The 19206-nt window shown below is 39.7% G+C and overlaps 1 long non-coding RNA gene across 2 annotated transcripts in view; it reads right to left on the bottom strand.

Annotated features, from left to right (window-relative positions):
- Window positions 1-3828: 3828 nt before the first annotated feature.
- LOC105476069 (uncharacterized) overlaps window positions 3829-19206 on the bottom strand; it is a 41721-nt gene continuing 26343 nt past the window's right edge. For both annotated transcript variants that reach the window (XR_011606383.1, XR_983836.2), the window contains exon 3: window positions 3829-4147. This is a non-coding gene — a long non-coding RNA (uncharacterized lncRNA). The remainder of the gene's footprint in view (window positions 4148-19206) is intronic.

Here is a 19206-nt window from a genome sequence, read left to right as displayed (position 1 = left end):
AAAAGGAATTTTGTAGTCAAATACATCTGAAACTTAACAAGGTATGCTAACAACTTATGTCTCTGAGAAGTCTGGCAGTAAAGAAATCTGATTAACACAGTATAACCCAGCATTTCCCATACTACCCTGACCATAACCATCCTTTCTTGTTGTTGTGGGGACACCTGGGGGAAGACCTATTGCCATCCTGAAGGATGCCATTAAAATTCTTTTTCTTTTTCTTTTTTTTTTTTAGAGGGAGTCTTGCTTTGTCACCCAGGCTGGAGTGCAGTGGCATGACCTCGGCTCACTGCAACCTCTGCCTCCCAGGTTCAAGCGATTTTCCTGCCTCAGCCTTCCGAGGAGCTGGGACTACAGGCACCCGCCACCAGGCCCAGCTAATTTTTGTATTTTCATTAGAGACGGGGTTTCACCATGTTGGCCAGGGTGGTCTTGATCTCTTGACCTTGTGATCTACCCGCCTAGGCCTCCCAAAGTGCTGGGATTACAGGCGTGAGCCACTGTGTCCCACCCACCTTTAAAATTCTTAACCTCAGGAGGATAATTCCCATGAAAAATGGATGCTATCGGTCAAGTAAATAAAATCGAACAACATATTTTATCTTGTCCATGTTTTACAGGTGACTAAAATAATGGTTAATGAGGATAGCTTTTATAATGGGCAAAATAGGCCATGACTTGGAGTCTCTAGCTTGCTGAAGCTGTGTGCCTAACTCTCAAAAAATCTGCATAGGATCCTCACCTTAGAGGTGAACACACTAAAGCCCTAGGGCAGAATATGTCTCTACATTCCTTGAAACAAGTGTGAAGAAAAAAATTGAAGAACTGCCATCATGAATTGTACTAAAGCCATGATCAAAAGTCTCTATACTTTGAAATATCTAATCATATTAGAGGATTAAAAACACATGAGTGAACACTAACCAATTATTTATTCATTTCCATATCTACTTATACCTTTTAATTTTGATAACATAAATACTGTGGGGTTTTTTGTTTTCCTCAATTATACCAACAAAATCTTTCTCCTGCCTTCAGTCTGAGAGGTTCCTTTTGCTATAGTACCTTGTTGTTGTACTTGGACTATAGTCAGTTTCTAGCTTTATCTAAAGCTAGAAAGTACTTTGTGTGCATCTGTTTCAGTAAAAGAAGACCTAAGGGTCGTGAAAGATTAAGAAAAATTCAGATGAGAAGTCTTATCTTTTCTAGGAATAATGAAAAGTGTATAACTTTTATTTGAATGTTACACTTATTTTGTGTTCTAAGGCTCTACTCTTGAGGCCATATAAAAAGGCCATACCCTTAGAGGTAGACATGACCTTTTCTGAAGAACGTGCACATTCTCTGTATCACTTGTCTGGGAGGGGCAGGTCCTCTGACAGGTGATAGAATCTTGGAAGATGGGTTTTGGCCTTCAGCAAAAACTGCTGACTTCCTCTGGAATCATGTTCTTACTGGACTTTCAGGTAAATGGATTCTTTGAGGATGCTCTCTGGTGGTATGGGAAAGATGGCTTCTCCCAGGGGCTAGTTAAGAAGGCAGTGCCCTTGCAGGGGATCCTAAAAATGAAGTGATAAACTTTCAGATTATTTAGCTTTATGTTTCTCTATGTTCATTCTCATCTGGCTATGCCCAAACCTTGAGTAAAGGCTGATTATTATACTTATGTCTGGCTTAGGTCTTAGTTGTGCATTAAGCACCATGAAAATTTGGAGTTCATGTTTGGGCCAAAGGGCTAAAGAATAGATGGTAGAACTCAAGTTAACATAGAGATATGTGGTTATGGTTATTACTAAGGATAATAACCATCATTTTCATAATCTGTGCCCAGCATTTTATTATGCTATCTCATCTAATCTTCACAAGAATTCTCAAACATAGGTTTTATTAGTCCCATTTTGCAGATGAGGAAACTGAGACTCAGAGAAATTAAGTATTTGGTTACATCCTATAGCTATTGGGAGGTGGAATTTGAACCGAGGTTTCATCTGACTCCACAGGCTGAACATACTCTAGTCAAGTTACATAACTTCTCATACCTTGAGTTTTTTATTTGAAAATATCTACTTTCTAGAGTTGCTGTAAGGATTCCATGACGTAATGTATATAAAGATTCTGGGCCATTAACTAGAAGATAATAGGTATCTCCCAAATAGTGCTTATCCTTATGTTTTCCTTCTGCCTTTCTGGCCATTCCTTCTTAATATCCTTCAAGGGTTCCTTTTCCTCTGATGACCTGTTAAATTGGTGTTCCCTAAGTTTGTTCTTCAAATGAACACTCCCCTTGAGTGACTTCATTCAAACCCAGGGCTTCAGCTACTGTTTTTATGCTAGTGACTTCTAAATCTGAACCTCCAGGCCAGACCACTGCTGATATTTCTATTGGATGTCTCACAGACATATGAACTCACTAAGTCCCAAACAGCACATATTTCTGTTTCAATCCTGGCCTGTCTCTCAGCAAGTGGCATCACTGAATCTCTAGATACCTAAGCCAAGGTCTGGGAATCTTCGTCTACTCATTCTCAGTCATCCCTTACACTCAAATTAGTCATCAGGTTGTCTTAAGTCTCCCTTCTTATCATTTGTATCAGTCCCTCCCTCTCTTCCTATCCTCCCTCAATTTCATTTCCACAGCCACTATCACTGCCTAAATTCAAACTAATCACTTCTATTAGGCATTACTGGCATTACTAGACTAGGCATTACTGCAATAGTCTCCTAACTCATTTCCCTCCAATTTACCCAACCCTCCGATCTGTCCTCAATATTACTGTCAAAATGATCTTTCTAAAAAGCAAATCCATATTATGCATTTTCACTTAAAACTCTTTCAAGAACTTCCCATAGCTTTCAGGATAAAGTTCAAATTCAACTCACTAAGCCCTTCAGGATATAGCTGCTTCCTGCCTCTTTAGCTGTATTTCCCACTAATTCTGTATTTTTTCATTTGCACCATTTGTTTCGGCTTTGAAGGATTACTTAACTTCTCCAAAGGAAGCTATTTCTAGCCTTGGGGCTTCAGGCATGTCCTTGGGTGCCTACCCATCCCCCTAACTCCAAAATCCCCCATCAACTCTTTCCTTAAAGCTCAGCTCAAGGGCATTCCTCTGGACAGTTTTCCTTGATGTTGACTCTGGTGTTTCTGTTTAATGCTCTCATGACACCTGTGCATTGCTGTATAACAGCACTTTTCATACTACACATGTCTGTCACTAGTTTGTAAACTGGACCCCAAAGTTTATTCCACATTGTGTCCCCAGTACGTAATCCCTAGTGCCTAGCTCATAACCAATGCAGACTGCTGGTTAATGAAGGAGTGAATTCAGGAAGAGAGTTTTTAACCCTTGGCTATGTTGTGTGTGAACCTAAGAAGCTGGCTGGGCATGGTGGCTCATGCCTGTAATCCCAGCACTTTAGGAAGCCGAGGGGGGCAGATCACTTGAGGTCAAGAGTTCGAGACCAGCCTGGCCAACATGGTGAAACCCCGTCTCTACAAAAAATACAAAAAAAATTAGCTGGGCATGGTGGTGGACACCTGTAATCCCAGCTACTTGGGAGGCTGAGGCAGAAGAATCATTTGAACCCGAGAAACAGAGGTTGCAGTGAGCTGACATCGCACCATTGCACTCCCGCCTGGGTGACATAGAGTCTGTCTCAAAAAAAAAAAAAAAAAAAAAAAAAAAAGGAAGCTAAGGGAAAGGTAGGGACTTTGAGTTAAGGTGGCACATAACTGGAGATTCCTTAAGCCTCATTCCTCCTACAGTCCTTTCTTTTCCACTTTACTTATGGCCAGGTTCCACCACTCACCCTAGGAACATGAAGACACAACAGGTTTTAGATACACTCTATGGAACAGACAATTAAGACCCTGAGTATTTCATTTGGTAGGCTAGGGAGATAACAAGAGTCTGATTGGGACCTATCAATGCAGTACACATCCTGCCCTCTACAAACTTGAGATTCAATATTCTTGTGAAAACCTGAACCAGAGGCTGAGTTCTAAAGGGCTCTGTTTGGTTTTGTTTTCACTGGAGAAACTGGATACATTTTTATGACTTTAGTCGATCTCTTCACTTTCTGTTTTTCCATTATTTCCCGATCTTTCTGGATGTTTTCACCTTTTGAAGCTGTTTCCTACCTCTTTCTGAAAGTAATAGAGAGAAAAGGGGTTAAAAAGAAGAAAAAGCAAAACCAACGAATTCAAACGTTAATCGAATTTTTAAAAAAGCTTTTTTGTTGGGGAGAGTCTCTGAGTTGGAAAATACCTTAGGAATCATAGAGCTTACCCAATAACTTAAGTTGGTAAATAATGAAATTAAGGGAAAGAGATTACTGACTTGCCCAAAACCACTTAAGCAGCTGAAAGCAAGAGTATTTTGGCTCTAAATCCTCCAAGTTCGTCTTCGCAATCTTTTCCTTGGGAGACTCTCTATACTTGTGCCCACAGCTAATGCATTCTCTCTATGCAAGCCCAGGTAATTGGCAAACGTATATTTATTATATCTAATATGGCTGATATATAATTTTAAAAAACCATATGAGCTTATCACACTAAGAAGAGAAGAGGTGCCACGTTGTCGATGCTCAGGGCTCAGATTCGGCTCTCTATATTTTGCCCCTGGGAGAGTAAGAAAGGTTGCCAAAGGACCTCAGGCTCTCGGACACCAAGAGCCTCGGGATGCACGAAACCACTGCTCCTCTAGGGCTTGGAGGGAAAGGCAGGGCCGCGCCTGAGGTGGACAGCAGATGGCCTGAGCAACCTGGAGGCGCGCGCTTCAGTGCCTTCCAGGAATTGGTTAGGAGTAGCCTGCTGAGACCCGCGCTGGCCTCACTTTCCGGCGCCGGCTCATAGCTTAGGGGCCACAGATTTGGGACTCGGGCGGGGCTCTCCGCACGTGACCAGTGGGCCTGGGTGTTTGCCTGCGTCCCGCAGCCGTGGCCTAGGCGGGCAGCCAGACAGGCCGTGGCCGCTGCTTGCCCTCCCTGCTCGCGCCGGGGCATTTTACGAGCTTCGACCGCTGCCCCCAGGTGCTCACAGCCCCGCGTGCAGCCTGTAAGAGGCACTGCGGCCCAGCCTCTGAATCTCCGGGAGAAAGAACAGGCTTGTCTGAGAACTAATGTAGAAATCTCTCGTTTCATCGACGGCCAACGAGGACCTTCGACTTGACCAACGGAGGAAAACGTCTTCGTGTGGAGATCGATTTCCTTTCGAGAGTTTATTCTATACTTGTGCAGCGTCCTTTGGGTAGTAAAAATTGTTTTGCACTGTGAGTAAAAAAGATGAAGTTAGCCTTATGTCGGGGGGCTGGGCGGAGGCAGCTTATTTCCACATAAACTAAGAAACAGGTTAAAAGACAGTGAGGGGCCGGGCACGGTGGCTCACGCCTGTAATCCCAGCACTTTGGGAGGCTGAGGCGGGCGGATCACCTGAGGTCCGGAGTTTGAGACCAGCCTGGCCAACATGGCGAAAACCCGTCTCCACTAAAAATACAAAAATTAGCTGGGCGTGGTGGCACATGCCTGTAATCCCAGCTACTCCGGAGGCTGAGGTGGGAGGATCGCCAGAGCCTGGGAGGCGGAGGTTGCAGTGAGCCGAGACCGCGCCACTGCACTCCAGCCTGGGCGAGCAACAGACCCTGTCTCAAAAACAAACAAACAACAAAAAAAAGTGAGCGCTCAAACCTGAGTAGGGTGCCTGGGGGCAAGCAAGCGAGAGGGAGTGAGATTAAGTGGAAAAAAGCGCGAAAGGGGAGGGTTAGAGACGTGAGAGGTGAGCGGGTGGAAGGAGAAGGAAGCGGGGGGGCGGGGGGCGAGGAGATGTGGGGCGGGAAGGGGGGGGGAAAGAGAGGAGGGCTGGAAGGCGGAGAACTGGGCCGGGTGCTGTTCGGTGGGGGCAGGACGAAGCCGGGAAGACGCGGGCGGGCGAAGGGCTGAAGTCGGCGGTGATGGAGAAGGCTAGAGAGGCCTAGGTCTAGTTCGTGTCCACGAGGCCTCTCCACGTGGCCGACTTCCTTTAGAGAAGTCCCATAAGCCCTAAGCCCTCACAGCCTCGCCCACGACACCGTGCCCACCCCTACCCTGGCAGTCCCGAGACCCTGGGCGTGCGCTTCCCGCCCCCCGAGGGCCAACGCACGGCTGACGCCCGGCCGCAGCCCGACGCCGGCGGCCTCCCCCTCACCCAGCGAGGCACGCGCGTCCCCAGGACCGCCGGTTCAGGGGCCGGTAACCCCTGCCGCCGACGCCGCGGGGAAAGGAAGCTTCTGCGGCTACAGATGGCGCAGGGCCCAGGTCGCAGAGAAGCCCTATGCAACCTGCTGGGAGAAAGGGCCCAGGAGCTGCTTCTCCGAGAGTCGGTGAACGCTCGGTTGAGCCACGTCTGTGTGTTTGCTCGTGGATAAGCGCACTGGGGGATTAAACCGCAGTGTGACCGCCAGCGTCCCCAGGGAGGTTGCGGAAAAGTAGAGGCAATGAGACCCGAGCAGAAATATGGACTTTTCGCGGCCGTCCGCACGGAAGCAGCTGGGGAGCATCCAGCTCGGCCCTCCCTACAGGCCCAGGGTCGGGACATGGAGGGAAGGCTAGGCGCGCGCGGCAAGGCCAGGGGCGCGGGGCTGGGCTCGGCCGGCACGAGTGCTCGGACCGCGGAGCGAGCTCGGTGAGGCGTTCGGTGTGGATTGGGTAGAAGCGGCCCTGGGCGACGGGCCTGACGTCGGTGGGCGCAGTTGAGGCCACTGAAAGGCCTCTGGATCCCGGAACCGCACTCGAGACGGGGCGGGGGCGGGGGGGGGCGGTGCCACACGGGATAACCAAGGAGGCTAACGGGAGTTTCGGGCCCCCGTTCCCTCTCCAGGTGGAGGCCGGGTCGCCGTGCCCGAGGTCGGGCGCGAAGGCCACTCGCGTTTTCCCGCCTTCCGCGAGCAACCCAGGGGACCTGCGGGAGGAGGGGACGGTCCCGGGAGTCCGCCCTTCCCTGCGCCTTCGGGACCGGCAGGAGGCGCTGCGCGGACGAATTAAAAGAAAAGGAAAATCTCGTAGGGAGGTGTTTCCGCATCCTGCCTTTGGACGCTACTCTTAGTTGAAGTGACCCTATTAAGACCTTAGGGGCGTTAGGGTCTCCTCCACCGCCTCCCTCCCCTCTTAAAAATGTGTGTGTGTGTGTGTGTGTGTGTGTGTGTGTAAAACTTAAAATTTTAGATTTGCTGACATAGGCACTTAAAGGAAGGGTGTAAGGCAGACATTCTAATCCTTGACAATGATAGCTCGCCTATCATTGCCGTTCTTTAAGGATCCTAAGGTTTTATAAACACTGCCTTACAAGACAGACACATTCGTAAAGTTTGCTTCTAATTCTTTTGTTGAAATAAAGATTCATACAAGAAGACTATTTCTGCTTATTTCTGAGAGAAGATCCCATATCAGTAACAGGAACAAGGTAAAGTACCTGTACTTCCAATATGTAATTGGAATTCCAGTGTATTTAATATATTATAGTATACTTAGAGCATTTATCATATTCTAATTGTGTAACAGTTATTTGTGTACATGTTTTATTTTGTCTTCTAGACTGTACGCTTCTTGTGGGCAGATACGCTTTGTCTAACACAGTACAAGGCATTTAGTGAATAAAACCAAAATTGTCTAAATTTACTATCCAATATGAATTCATGTAACTTGCTTATAATAAAATGTATAAGTAAATATAAATTTGCCCTAGATAAATAACTTATACACTCAATGTTGTTCATAATCATCTTCATTAGGAGAAAACTAATTTTTTGCTTCATGATGTAAAATTCAGCATTTGGCATTATATTTACTGCAACTGTTAACATCAACCTTATATAGAGCAAAAGTTATAGGGATTTTCGGTATAACCTTTTATGACTAACAATTTATTCACCAAATTACAAGTACTTCTGCAGGCTATAAAGAGCAGAAATGTATGTTATAACAAGACTGTTGCATGTATTTTTCAAGAACTGATTAACATTTGGTTATTACATTTATTTTTTAACTCTGTAAAGAAATTAGCAATGTAATGGCAAGATTTTAAAAAATCAAGTCATCAGCAGTTTTTTTTTAACCACTAGAAAATCATTTGAGGCAAAAGGAGTTTTTTTTTTTTTTTTTTTTTCCCCCAGCTTCATTTATTCTGCTTCCGAAGTTGGTAATGATTTGGTCTTCGTGGAAAATTCTTGCTTCTCACACCAGTCATTTTATATATATCCTACTCACAGAAGTGTACCAGGGAGATATATATATGTATATATATTTGTTGACTGAAATTTATTCTATACCCCTGCAGAATGGGAACTACATGTGGGCTGTTTGGAATAATATTCAGTAGTAAGTTTGTTGGGACATTTGATTCGTATCTTTTTTTTTTTTGAGACAGGATCTTGCTGTATTGTTGCCTAGACTGGAGTGTAGTGGCATAATCACTGCTCACTGTAACCTTGATCTCCTGGATTTAAGTGGTCTTCCCACCTCAGCCTCCTGAGTAGCTAGCACCATAGGCGTGTGTCACCATGCCTGGCTAATTAAAAAAATTTTTTTTGTAGAGACAGGATCTCACTATGTTACCAGGCTGGTCTAGAATTCCTGGGTTCCAGTGATCCTCCCACCTCAGCCTCCCAAAATGCTGGGATTACAGGGGTGAGCCATGGTGTCCGGCTTTCATTCTTACGTTTAATTCAATTAACTATAATTGAATTGTGACTCTGCTGTACCAGCAACCAGTAATATCTTGATTTCAAATTTCATAGAAGACTTGGTGTCCCTGAACCAAATGAATGGATTTGGAGCTAGAGAATGCAGAAACAAGGTTGTGATATAGTTTTGAAGTGACAGTTGTGTGGGGAGAGATGATGTTTCCGGTCTAAGATTTAATATATAAAAGTACAAAATGTGTGTCTTTAAAAACCAATACTGTGATAGATTTATAGCTAAAATAGCTCTGCTTTCTTTGAAAAAAACCTATGCAACTTGAAATTTAAAGTCGTAATCCTAGAATGTCTTTTTTGGTTTGTTCAGCTAAATCAAAGCAACTTTTAAAAGTTTATTTCCGTAAACTTTGAAATGCAATATATTTTGGCCAGGTGACTTGAAATAGAAAGCAGATAAAGATGACTTACTGGTTAGTAAAACACCAGTCTGAAACAGACAGCTTACTTTTTTCCCCCTCATTTCCCCTGGACCAGCTGTTTATGTTTAACCTTCATTTACTACTTCAAGAGCCATATTTACACTTCTGCAGCAACACTTTATCCATATGTTCCTTGGCCTTATACATTATATAAGGCTGTTTTAGGGCAACTTCCTAATCATCTCATTTAAGAAAATGTCACACTCACCTCAAATAACCTTATAGAAGATGTCAGATGATATCCCTGCTAAAATAACCCCATAGAAGTTGTCATCTGATATTACTTATAGGCTTCCTTTCATTTTTACCAGTAATAGTCTTGGCCAGGTTTTTCTTCCTATTTGGACAGCTAGGATGTTTTGTTTTTTCAATTGATGGTAAAAAAATTCTTCTAAAAATACTTCATAATTCACTGTAATCAGATGATGAATTTAGCTTTTGTCTTAGTCCATTTTCTGTTTTTATAACATAATACCATAGGCTGAGTAATTTATAAGGAAAATAAATTTATTTATTATAGCTATGGACGCTAGGAAGTCCAAGGCCATGGGGCCTACATCTGGTGAGGGCCTTTATGCTGCATCATCCCATGATGGAAGGTGGAAAGTGTGAGAGTGCAAAAGAGAACCGCTCCCCAAAGCCTTCCTTTTAAAAGGCATTAAATCCATGCATGAGGGCAGAGCCTTCGTGGCTTAATCACGTCTTACAGGCCCCATCACTCAATGCTGTTATATTGGCAATTAAATTTCAACATGAGTTTTGGAGGGGACAAACATTCAAATCATAGCAGTTTACCCTTAGCACCTCAAAACTCATTCCTTCTCATATGCAAAGTACATTCATTCTATCCCAATACCCTCAAAAGTCCTAACTTGTTGCAGCATCAACTCAGAAGCCCAAGTTCTCATGTAAATCAGATATGGGTGAAAGTCAAGGCATGATTCATCCTGAGGTACATTCACCTATGAGCCTGTGAAATCAAAACAGGACATCTAATTCCAAAATACAAGGTGGAACAGGCAGAGTATAGACATTCCCATTCCAAAATGGAAGAATAGCAAGAAGGAAGGGATAACTGGTCTCAAGTAAGTCCAAAACCCAATAGGGAAAACAACTTTGAATCTTAAACTGGAGAATAATCTCGCTTGACTCTATATCCTGTATCCTGGATACACTAGGGTGGGTATTGGGCCCTCAATTACCATGATGACTTTGCTGGGCTCAGACACCCAGCAACTCTTACAGACTTAAGTCTTATGCTTCCAGCTTTCCCAGGCTAGAGGTGGACCTACAGTTCTGAGGTCTTGAGGACTGCTACACTCCTATGGCTCCAGTAAGCATTGCCCTAGTGGGTACTCTGCAGCAGCTCTACCTCTGCTACAAGTTTCTGCCTGGGCTCCCAGGCTGTCTGCTACATCCTTTGAAGTCTAAGTGGAGGTAGCCATGTCCCCACAGCTCTTGCATTCTGCTAGCCTGCAGACTTAACACCCCATGGATGCTGACAAGGCTTACAACTTGCACCTACTGGAGTGATGGCCAGAGCCGCACTGGGCCTGCTTGAACCACAGCTGGGGTGGCCAAAGAGCACTGTGCTAGATTGTGGGGAGCAGAGTCCCTAGCTGCCCTGGGGCAGTGAACCCTGGGCCCATCCCCCGAGCCATTCTGCTCTCTAGAGATCTAGGCCTGTGATGGGAGGGGCAGCCTTAAGGATCTTTGAAGTGCCTTTGGGTGTCTCTCTACCATTTTCTTGATGAATACCACCTAGTTTTCTTCTAGCCATACTAATCTCTTTAGCAAACAGTCCTTGGCCACACCTTTAGTATTCTCTCCCAAATGCACTTAAAATTTTTATTTTATTTTATTTCATCTTATTATTATCTTTTTGAGACAGAGTCTTGCTCTGTCACTCAGGATGGAGTGCAGTGGTATGATCTTGGCTCACTGCAGCCTCTGCCTCCCAGTTTCAAGCAATTCTTGAGCCTCAGCCTCCTGAGTAGGTGGCATTACAGGTGCACGCCTCATGCCTGGCTAATTTTTGTGTTTTTAGTAGAGATGGGGTTTCACCATGTTGGCCAGGCTGCTCTCAAACTGCAGACCTCAAGTGATCCACCAGCCTCAGCCTCCCAAAGTGCTGGGATTACAGGCATGAGCCACTGTGCCTGTAAAAACACACTTTTTTATTCTTAACATGGCCAACCTGTGAACTTTCCAAATCTTTCAGTTTCTCTTTTAATTACAAATTCCATCTTTAAGTCATTTATTTCCTTTCACATCTTACTCTATGTGGTTAAAAGTAGCCATGCAGAAGACTGACTGTTTTGCTGCTTAGATATTTCTTTTACTAGATACCCTAGTTCATTGCTTTTAAATAAGGCCTTCCATAAAGCTCTTGGGCATGGACACAATTCAGCCAAGTTCTTTGTAACTGTATAACAAGAATGGCCTTTACTTGAGTTTCCAATACCTTGTTCCTCATTTCCATCTGGGACCTCATCAGAATGGCCTTTACTGTCCATGTGGTGACCACTTGAGTAATCTCCAAGCATTTCACACTTTCCCTATAGCTCTTCTCTTCTTAGTCCTTACCAGAATTACCCTTAATGCTTCATTCATGACAATCTAGCCATTTTCCACCCTGTTCCTTTAAATTCTTCCAACCTCTACCTGTTATTCAGTTCCAAAGCCACTTTCACATTTTCAGGTATTTGTTTTAGTAACAGTCTCACTTCTTGGTACCAGTTTTCTATCTTAATCTGTTTTGTGTTGCTGCAACAGAATGCCACAGGCTGGATATAAAGAAAAGAAATTTATTTCTCGTCCCTCTGGAGGCTGGGAAGTCCAAGGTCAAGGGGCTCACATGTGGTGAGAGTCTTCATGTCATGCCATCACATGATGGAAGTGGAAGGGCAAGAGAGTGTGTGAGAGCAAAGGAGACCTCCTTCTGAAAGCCTTTTAAAAACAAAGTATTAAACTCCTCCATGAGGGCAGAACTCTTATGGCCTAATCACCTCTTAATGGCCCCACCTCCTAATACCTTTACAATGGCAATTAAATTTCAACAGTTTTGGCAGGGATAAACATTCAAATCACAGCAGCTTCCTAAAGAGGATTATAATGAAAGGAAAATTTTTCTTTGTTATAATTAATTGTCTTAAATAAAACAAATTATTATTATTATTAGGTTCATAAATCCATACTAGAACGTTACTGCTTTAAGCCCTTGTAGAGAATACCATAGGAAACAACAGAATAGACTTTACTTTTTGTCTGATAACTTGCTTATTACTGCTGCTTTTTTATGTTCCAGAAACTTAAAGAACTGACAAATAAGGCTTAGGAAGTGTTTTTATGGGCAAATCATGTGATTATATTGACTGACTTGGCTACTTAAAGGTAGTTATACATATTTATTGGAAAAAAGTCAGGTCACTGAATTTTCAAATTGCTTTGTCTTGGTTGGTTACTGGTAGTTAGTGGTTAATTCAGTGAAGCTGGAGTTAATATTCTTTTATTTAAAATCCGTTACAGCACCAGCGTGGCAAGTGCCTATAATCCCAGCTACTTGGGAGGCTGAGGTGGGAGAATTGTTTGAGTCCAGGAGTTCGAGTCCTGGACAACATAGTAAGATTTTTCCTCCAAATAATTTTTTAAAAATAAATAAATAAAACCCATTATCAAATTGACCTTTAGTCATTCAATATCACCAGGATCAAGGTTTTCATTTATAAAATAGGTATAATCATATTTATCACCTTTGAGGAATATTTAACATTTTGATAGAAGAGATGCCAGATAAGTTCTATTATAAAAATACATTTAATACATCACAACCAATTATTAGATCACTTGTATCTTTAAAGTTGCTTAGTGATTTACAAATGATGTATGATCTGAATGAATGTGTCTCATTCCTCTCTGCTTTGTTCTTGGCTCAAAAAGATACTAACTTTTACCAGAATCTACCACTCCTTTCAAAGTATACCCAACCAAAAAACCCAAGTTGAACTGAAATTTCATTTTGTCAAAAACAATTTCCTCTTTGCACAGAGTTAGATTGTCTCATCTAGGTTAGTTCCATAGTGCTAATTCTCCATGGTCTTATGGCCCTTCATTTTTAAGCCTGTGGAGTCATCCTTCTGAGTGTCCATTTTGAATAAAACTGTGCCTGAAACTATCCAAAGCAAAAGTTACAGGAATTTTCAATGTAACCTTTTATTACTAATAGAATTCTGTTACCAAATTACACACTACTTCCTTTCCAGACTATAAATCATTATGCCAACTTTGACAGTTGTGAGATATTGACAGCTTCTGACTGTTAAACTAAATTACACTTTTCACATTTAACTTACTACTCTAACTTACTACTCTTAATTCTGACATCCTTATTGCTTGAGTTACTGATTTTGGCACTTAATCAGAGACTTCTATTTTAATATTTGTTTAATGCTTTGTTCCTCTTGAGACTGTAATGCCCCTGAGGTCACGTTCTATGTATTATACTTTTTTTTTTTTTTAAAGTCTCACAACTCCTGAGTGCAGTTTTGGCATGGCATGTGGTACTCACTCAGTGAAGAATTCTTCAAACATCAACTTTTTTTTTTTTTTTTTTTAAGTATACTGTAAGGCTAAGAGATATGAAGAATTAAAATACATGGTTTCTGCCTCTGTGATAGATGCAATTTAGCCAGGAGACAAGCAGTCATACTAAGATCCACATCATTTATTAGATCCAGAATCCCTTTATGCGTAATTCTGAAGTCCAAAAATTCCTGAAAATTTATTTACTTATTTATTTTTGATTAAAGTATTTGGCAGTAAAATCTAACCCAAGATTAAATCATTTGGCAAAGAAACCTGAACTGATGTGACTGAACTGGTGTGACTCTATAGTCTTCATTTATTCTACTTAAGAAGAATATTCATATGTTTCACTGCAGAAATAGTAATGTTTTTGATTATAATGTTATGTTTTACATAATATATGTGCTATATTACCTTTTGAAATGTGAAAAATTCCAAATTCCCAAATACATCAGACCTCATGACTTTTGGGAATCTCTATAATGTACAAAAAGTTAAATGATAAAATATTTAAATATCAAATAACATAGTAATAGTAGAAATATTTAAAATTAGTATTTGGAAAATTGCCAGTACTTAGGTGATGGTGTCTCTATGGGGTGTCCCTGCAAATAGGCAGGTACTCAGTCCTAGATCCCAGGCCAGAGGCAGGTGAAATGGGAGTATTTTCTGATGTGTCCAGGCATAAGAAGAACCAGAATATCTGTACAAACTGAGTTCTTTAGGGAACACTAAGAGTCAAAACAGGGAAACCGAGTTTAGTCATCAAGGGGTTAAGAGATGGCCCAAGAAAGGAAACAAAGGGACACTGGAAAAGAGAGGAATTAAGGGTAAGAGTCCCGGACAGTTGCCTCAAATGAGGATCATAGATCTATCTGCAACCTATGGATATCAGTGGACAGCTGTGATGTGCAGCACAGAGTTTGAACGAACTGGTATAGACAATTGGTGCTAGGATCTTAGATCTGGAAGGGGCCTTTAAAGATCGTTTACCTCTGCTTCCCCTCCCTGTTTTACAAATGAGTAACATAAAGTTCAATAATTATTTTTCCAACCTCTAGTTAGTGGTTAAACCACACACAAACCCAAGTTTCATGTTACCTATCTGGTGCTTTTTCTACTACTATAGAGAGAAAGTATTGCAGTTTGGAGTGGTCAGGAATTATTTTTCAGAAAATAATGAGATTTGAATTCATGACTATAGTAATTTGCAAAAACTTAATTCTGCATAAATCTCTAAATGTATTTTTGTATATATTTTCTTGTTTTTAAGTACTTTGATGAATACCACTGGGAATCCTAAGACCTGGGTTCTAGTTCTAGCCCTACACAGATTATCTAAACTGCCTTGTGCAAATCACTGAACCTCTCTGAGTTTCAATTTTCATCTTTAAAGAAGGTAGGGTCAGGTGACCTTTAAACTCTCTTATTCTGTCGTTTGGATCTGTTTCTGTATTTGCTAAGACAAAATAATTTCCATTAACAATCACTTATTTTAATTATTTAAGGATGACAAAGGCATAGGTATCTATGGCACAGGTATTCAGATCTCTCTACATAGAGAGATATATTCCTTGGAAAGTCTAAATCCATATCTGGAATATAGACTCAGATATTTTGGTAAAATGAAAATAAAAAATAAATTAATACCAACAATGCATTCAACAGTAATCAGTTAACATTCACTGTGTGTTTGCAAAGCACCGAATAAGGTGTGTTCTTTTGCTTTCAAGTTGTTTAGGATTTAATTAAGTTTACTTTAAATAGTTAAAAAACTAAGTAAACACAACAAGCTCCATGGAACTCAGATTATGTTCAGCTGGAATGAATCAGCCTCTAAAAGTGCGGTATGACTGGCTATTCAACCTTTTGTTGGAACTGTTGAAATTAGCATTTCATAATGTAAATATTTTGATACCATACCCTCCTTGATTAATATGAAGTGGTTTGCCATCATTGAAAAAAACTTGTAACCCTTAAAAATTAATGCAAGAGTATAATGTTTCTAATTTATTATCATCAAGGATATCATAACTATATTCCCAATCTCTTTTGTCAGAGTCTCAAGCATGTTAGAGGAGTATCATATTCATTTCACTTTATCTTGTATTAACTAATGGTAAAAATATTTGGTTGGAATTGCATAGCATTGTGATTGACTGGTGAACATTTTAATAAAGGAGATCTAAATAAGATAACATTTTTCAAAAGAAAGACATTGCTGGTGCTTGACTACCTGTTCTGTAAGATGTTTATTCAGTCTTGACAGTTAAATTTAGATTAAAAATTCAAAGTTACCAGTTTGTGATAATTTTTACAGAATGAACCTTTTTGTGAAAATTTCTTGTTGGTACTTTCCTAAACAATGGTTTCTTCAAACTCTTGCCTGCAACCCACAGTATGAAAGAAATTTTGCATTGTGACCCAGTACACATACAGGTAATTGAAACAAAACTTCCGTGAAACAGTACTTACCTTACTGTGTGTGATACACAAGAATTTTTAAATGCTGCTCTGATTTATTATTTTAAAATTGTTATGTGAGAAGCCCACTAAATTGATTCATAACTCCCTAAAGGGTCATAATCTGCAGTTTGAAAAGCTTTAGCTAAACTCTGTTTAGAAGATACTTACTATGTATTATTTACCTTTTATTCTCCATTGCCTAGGTCTGTGCTCAGCACATAAATGGTATTCAAATAATGTTTGTTGAGTGTTTTAATTGTACTTGATCTAGTTTCAGAAATGTTACTGGGCTGGGTGTGGTGGATTATGCCTATAATCTTCACACTTTGGGTGGCCAAGGCGGGAGGATCACTTGCGGCCAGGAATTTGAGAGCAGCCTGGGGAATATAGCAAAAGCCGGTCTCTACAAAAAAATACAAAAAATAGCCAGGTGTGGTGTTGTTTGCCTGTAGTCCCAGCTACTCGGGAGGCAGAGGCAGGAGGATGGCTTGAGCCCAGGAGGTTGAAGCTGCAGTGAGCCAAGATCATGCCACTATACTCCAGCTTGGGTAGCAGAGTGAGACCCTATCTTAAAGAAAAAAAAAGAAAGAAAGAAGAGAATAAGGGAAAAAGATAAATATCTATACAGGCTGTGTGAAACTATTGAAAGAGATTAGAAGAAAATTATTGTAATTAGAAGATGAACATGAAACATTTATGAAAGTCATCATACATTTTATAAAAACACAGTAACAAAGTTTTGGTTCTGTATAAGAAGTTATAGAAGTAAGTGCTAAACTGTATCTTTTTCAAAGGCCACTATTTTAAAGTCAGAATGAATATTGGCTTTACAGAATGAATTTATTCCTGTAATTTATCTTGAAGCTATTATCTCAGAACCATATAGTGTCTTTCACCTAACTGCTTTTACATGTATATAAGTGTGTGTGTGTAAAGTTGCATTTTGATTGTTATTTTTTTCTAAGAAATATCTTGTAAGCTAACTTATTTTTTATTACCATTCTTTAAACAGTACTCCAAGCCAAATACTATTTGTATATAAATTATATTTTTTCTTTTTTGATTTTTTAACAGTACAAAGGTTCCCCCCCTCTGCGTAGTAATATTTGCTTGATATAGCTTAAGTATGGTAATGAATGTAAACTTTTTAATCTATACCTATTGATAGTTTCTTTGTGGAGATTTTGATAAATATTTCCCACCTTATAAATTCAACTGAAATAAAATTCTATGATAACAAATTCTATTAGAACAAAAATTTCTGCAAAGATTGCCAGTTACTCTCCAGCTGTTGACCTTTTTCTTTGTAACAGTAATTTGTATAATAGGGTTTTGTTTAGGCAAAGAATTAGGTTAATTCAAAAACATTTTCTGGGACTTGATTAATTTAAATAAACAAAAGATACATAATTTATTGGCAGCAGAGTTGATCAGAGTTCAATTACCTCAGGTAATTTTCACAATTGTTACTTTGCACTTAATGATATACTACTTTATAATTATTCTGAAAATTAATGTTTTCTTCTCAGCCAGATACTAAGTTCTTCAATGGACTCCTCTTTTCCTTCCTTTCTGTTTCCATTTTTTTCCTTTCTTTTTCCCCATTTTTCTCTGTTTCTTTTTGTATTCACAAATACTTCTGTGCTCTATATAATATTGAAACTCAGTGAATGCTTGCTTATTAACCTTGAACGATTTCCTCGAAAATTTAGGCTCACTAAGGCTCTCTGATTTTAATATTATCTAGTTTATAATGAATCAGGGTTTTAAGTTAGAAAACAAACTCTGATTCTGTTTCTTTTCATTAATTAACTCAGTGATTTTAATCTCTCTGTCCATTTTATTGTCTGTAATTTACATAGGGCCAATATTTGGTTTTGCTATGGTCTATTTCATAGCATAATATGAAGATAATACGATATAATTATAAGAATGTTATTTTAAAATTTACAAGTATTCGACATGCATAAATGGTTAGTGAAGCCCTTCATGCATCGTTATGGTGATTAAATGAGATGATGTATATATAAAATGCCCAGCACAGTGCTTGACACAGAGTGAACACTTAATAATGGTGGTTGCTGTTAATATTATTTAACTTGAATATGGATTTATAAATTTCAGTCATTTTATATTTCACATTTTTAGCTTAATAGTCTAAAAAATATTTTTTATAAATCTATTTTTTATGTTTCTTATTTTCTGTGGCTCTGTTAAGTAGAAAGCCCTTTCTCTCCAAATCTGGTCCATTGTTTGTTTCTTATACCTATTTTCCATTTTATAAATTTTTGTATATAAAATTGTTAAAATTCATAATTGGATAATTAAAAATAAAAAAATTCACAGTCATTCTTTGACAGTTATTTCTGTAGTATTGAAAAATTTGAGTTCCCTATTTTGAATTCTGATAATTTGGATTATTAAATATCTAATCATGTAATAAGAGGACATTTAATTATCTGAGTAATAGCAGTTCCTTTGAATTATACAACTTTCTCTGATTTTATTTTATCCTATATTGGATAATAAAATTATATCGCATTTAAAAAAATAAGCAACAGATACTTCACCCACAGGGGGATGTTTCAGCCACTTGAAGATAAAAAAGTATAAAAACAATTTAAATTTAACAATTTAAGACCTATATAGGTAATTATATTTTACTTATTTATAATATTTCTAGGGCTTTCTTCATATTGTTGTCTTCAAACTATTTGTATTTTTGTTTTTCTACTAATACAGTGATTCCATTATAGTAATTGGAGACTTCTTACTTTAAACATTGATAATTCATGCCCTTGCAATTCAAAATTATATAAATGGAAGTTATTGTTCAAATAGTTTAATTATTTCTAAAGAAGAAAAAAAGTGTTCATGTGTGTGTGTTTGTGTGATTTAATTAAATTATTATTCTTTTTTTTCTTCCAGGAACCTTTCCCAAAATGTTAGCAGAGGGACAGAGAAACATTTGCAACTTTTGTTTCACTTGGTGAAGGAGTCAGGAACTG

Source organism: Macaca nemestrina, chromosome 8, assembly GCF_043159975.1.
Source record: "Macaca nemestrina isolate mMacNem1 chromosome 8, mMacNem.hap1, whole genome shotgun sequence".
Classification (NCBI taxonomy): Eukaryota; Metazoa; Chordata; class Mammalia; order Primates; family Cercopithecidae; genus Macaca; species Macaca nemestrina.
The sequence above is the reverse complement of the archived record's forward strand: the minus strand, read 5'-3'. Positions and strand labels throughout refer to the sequence as shown.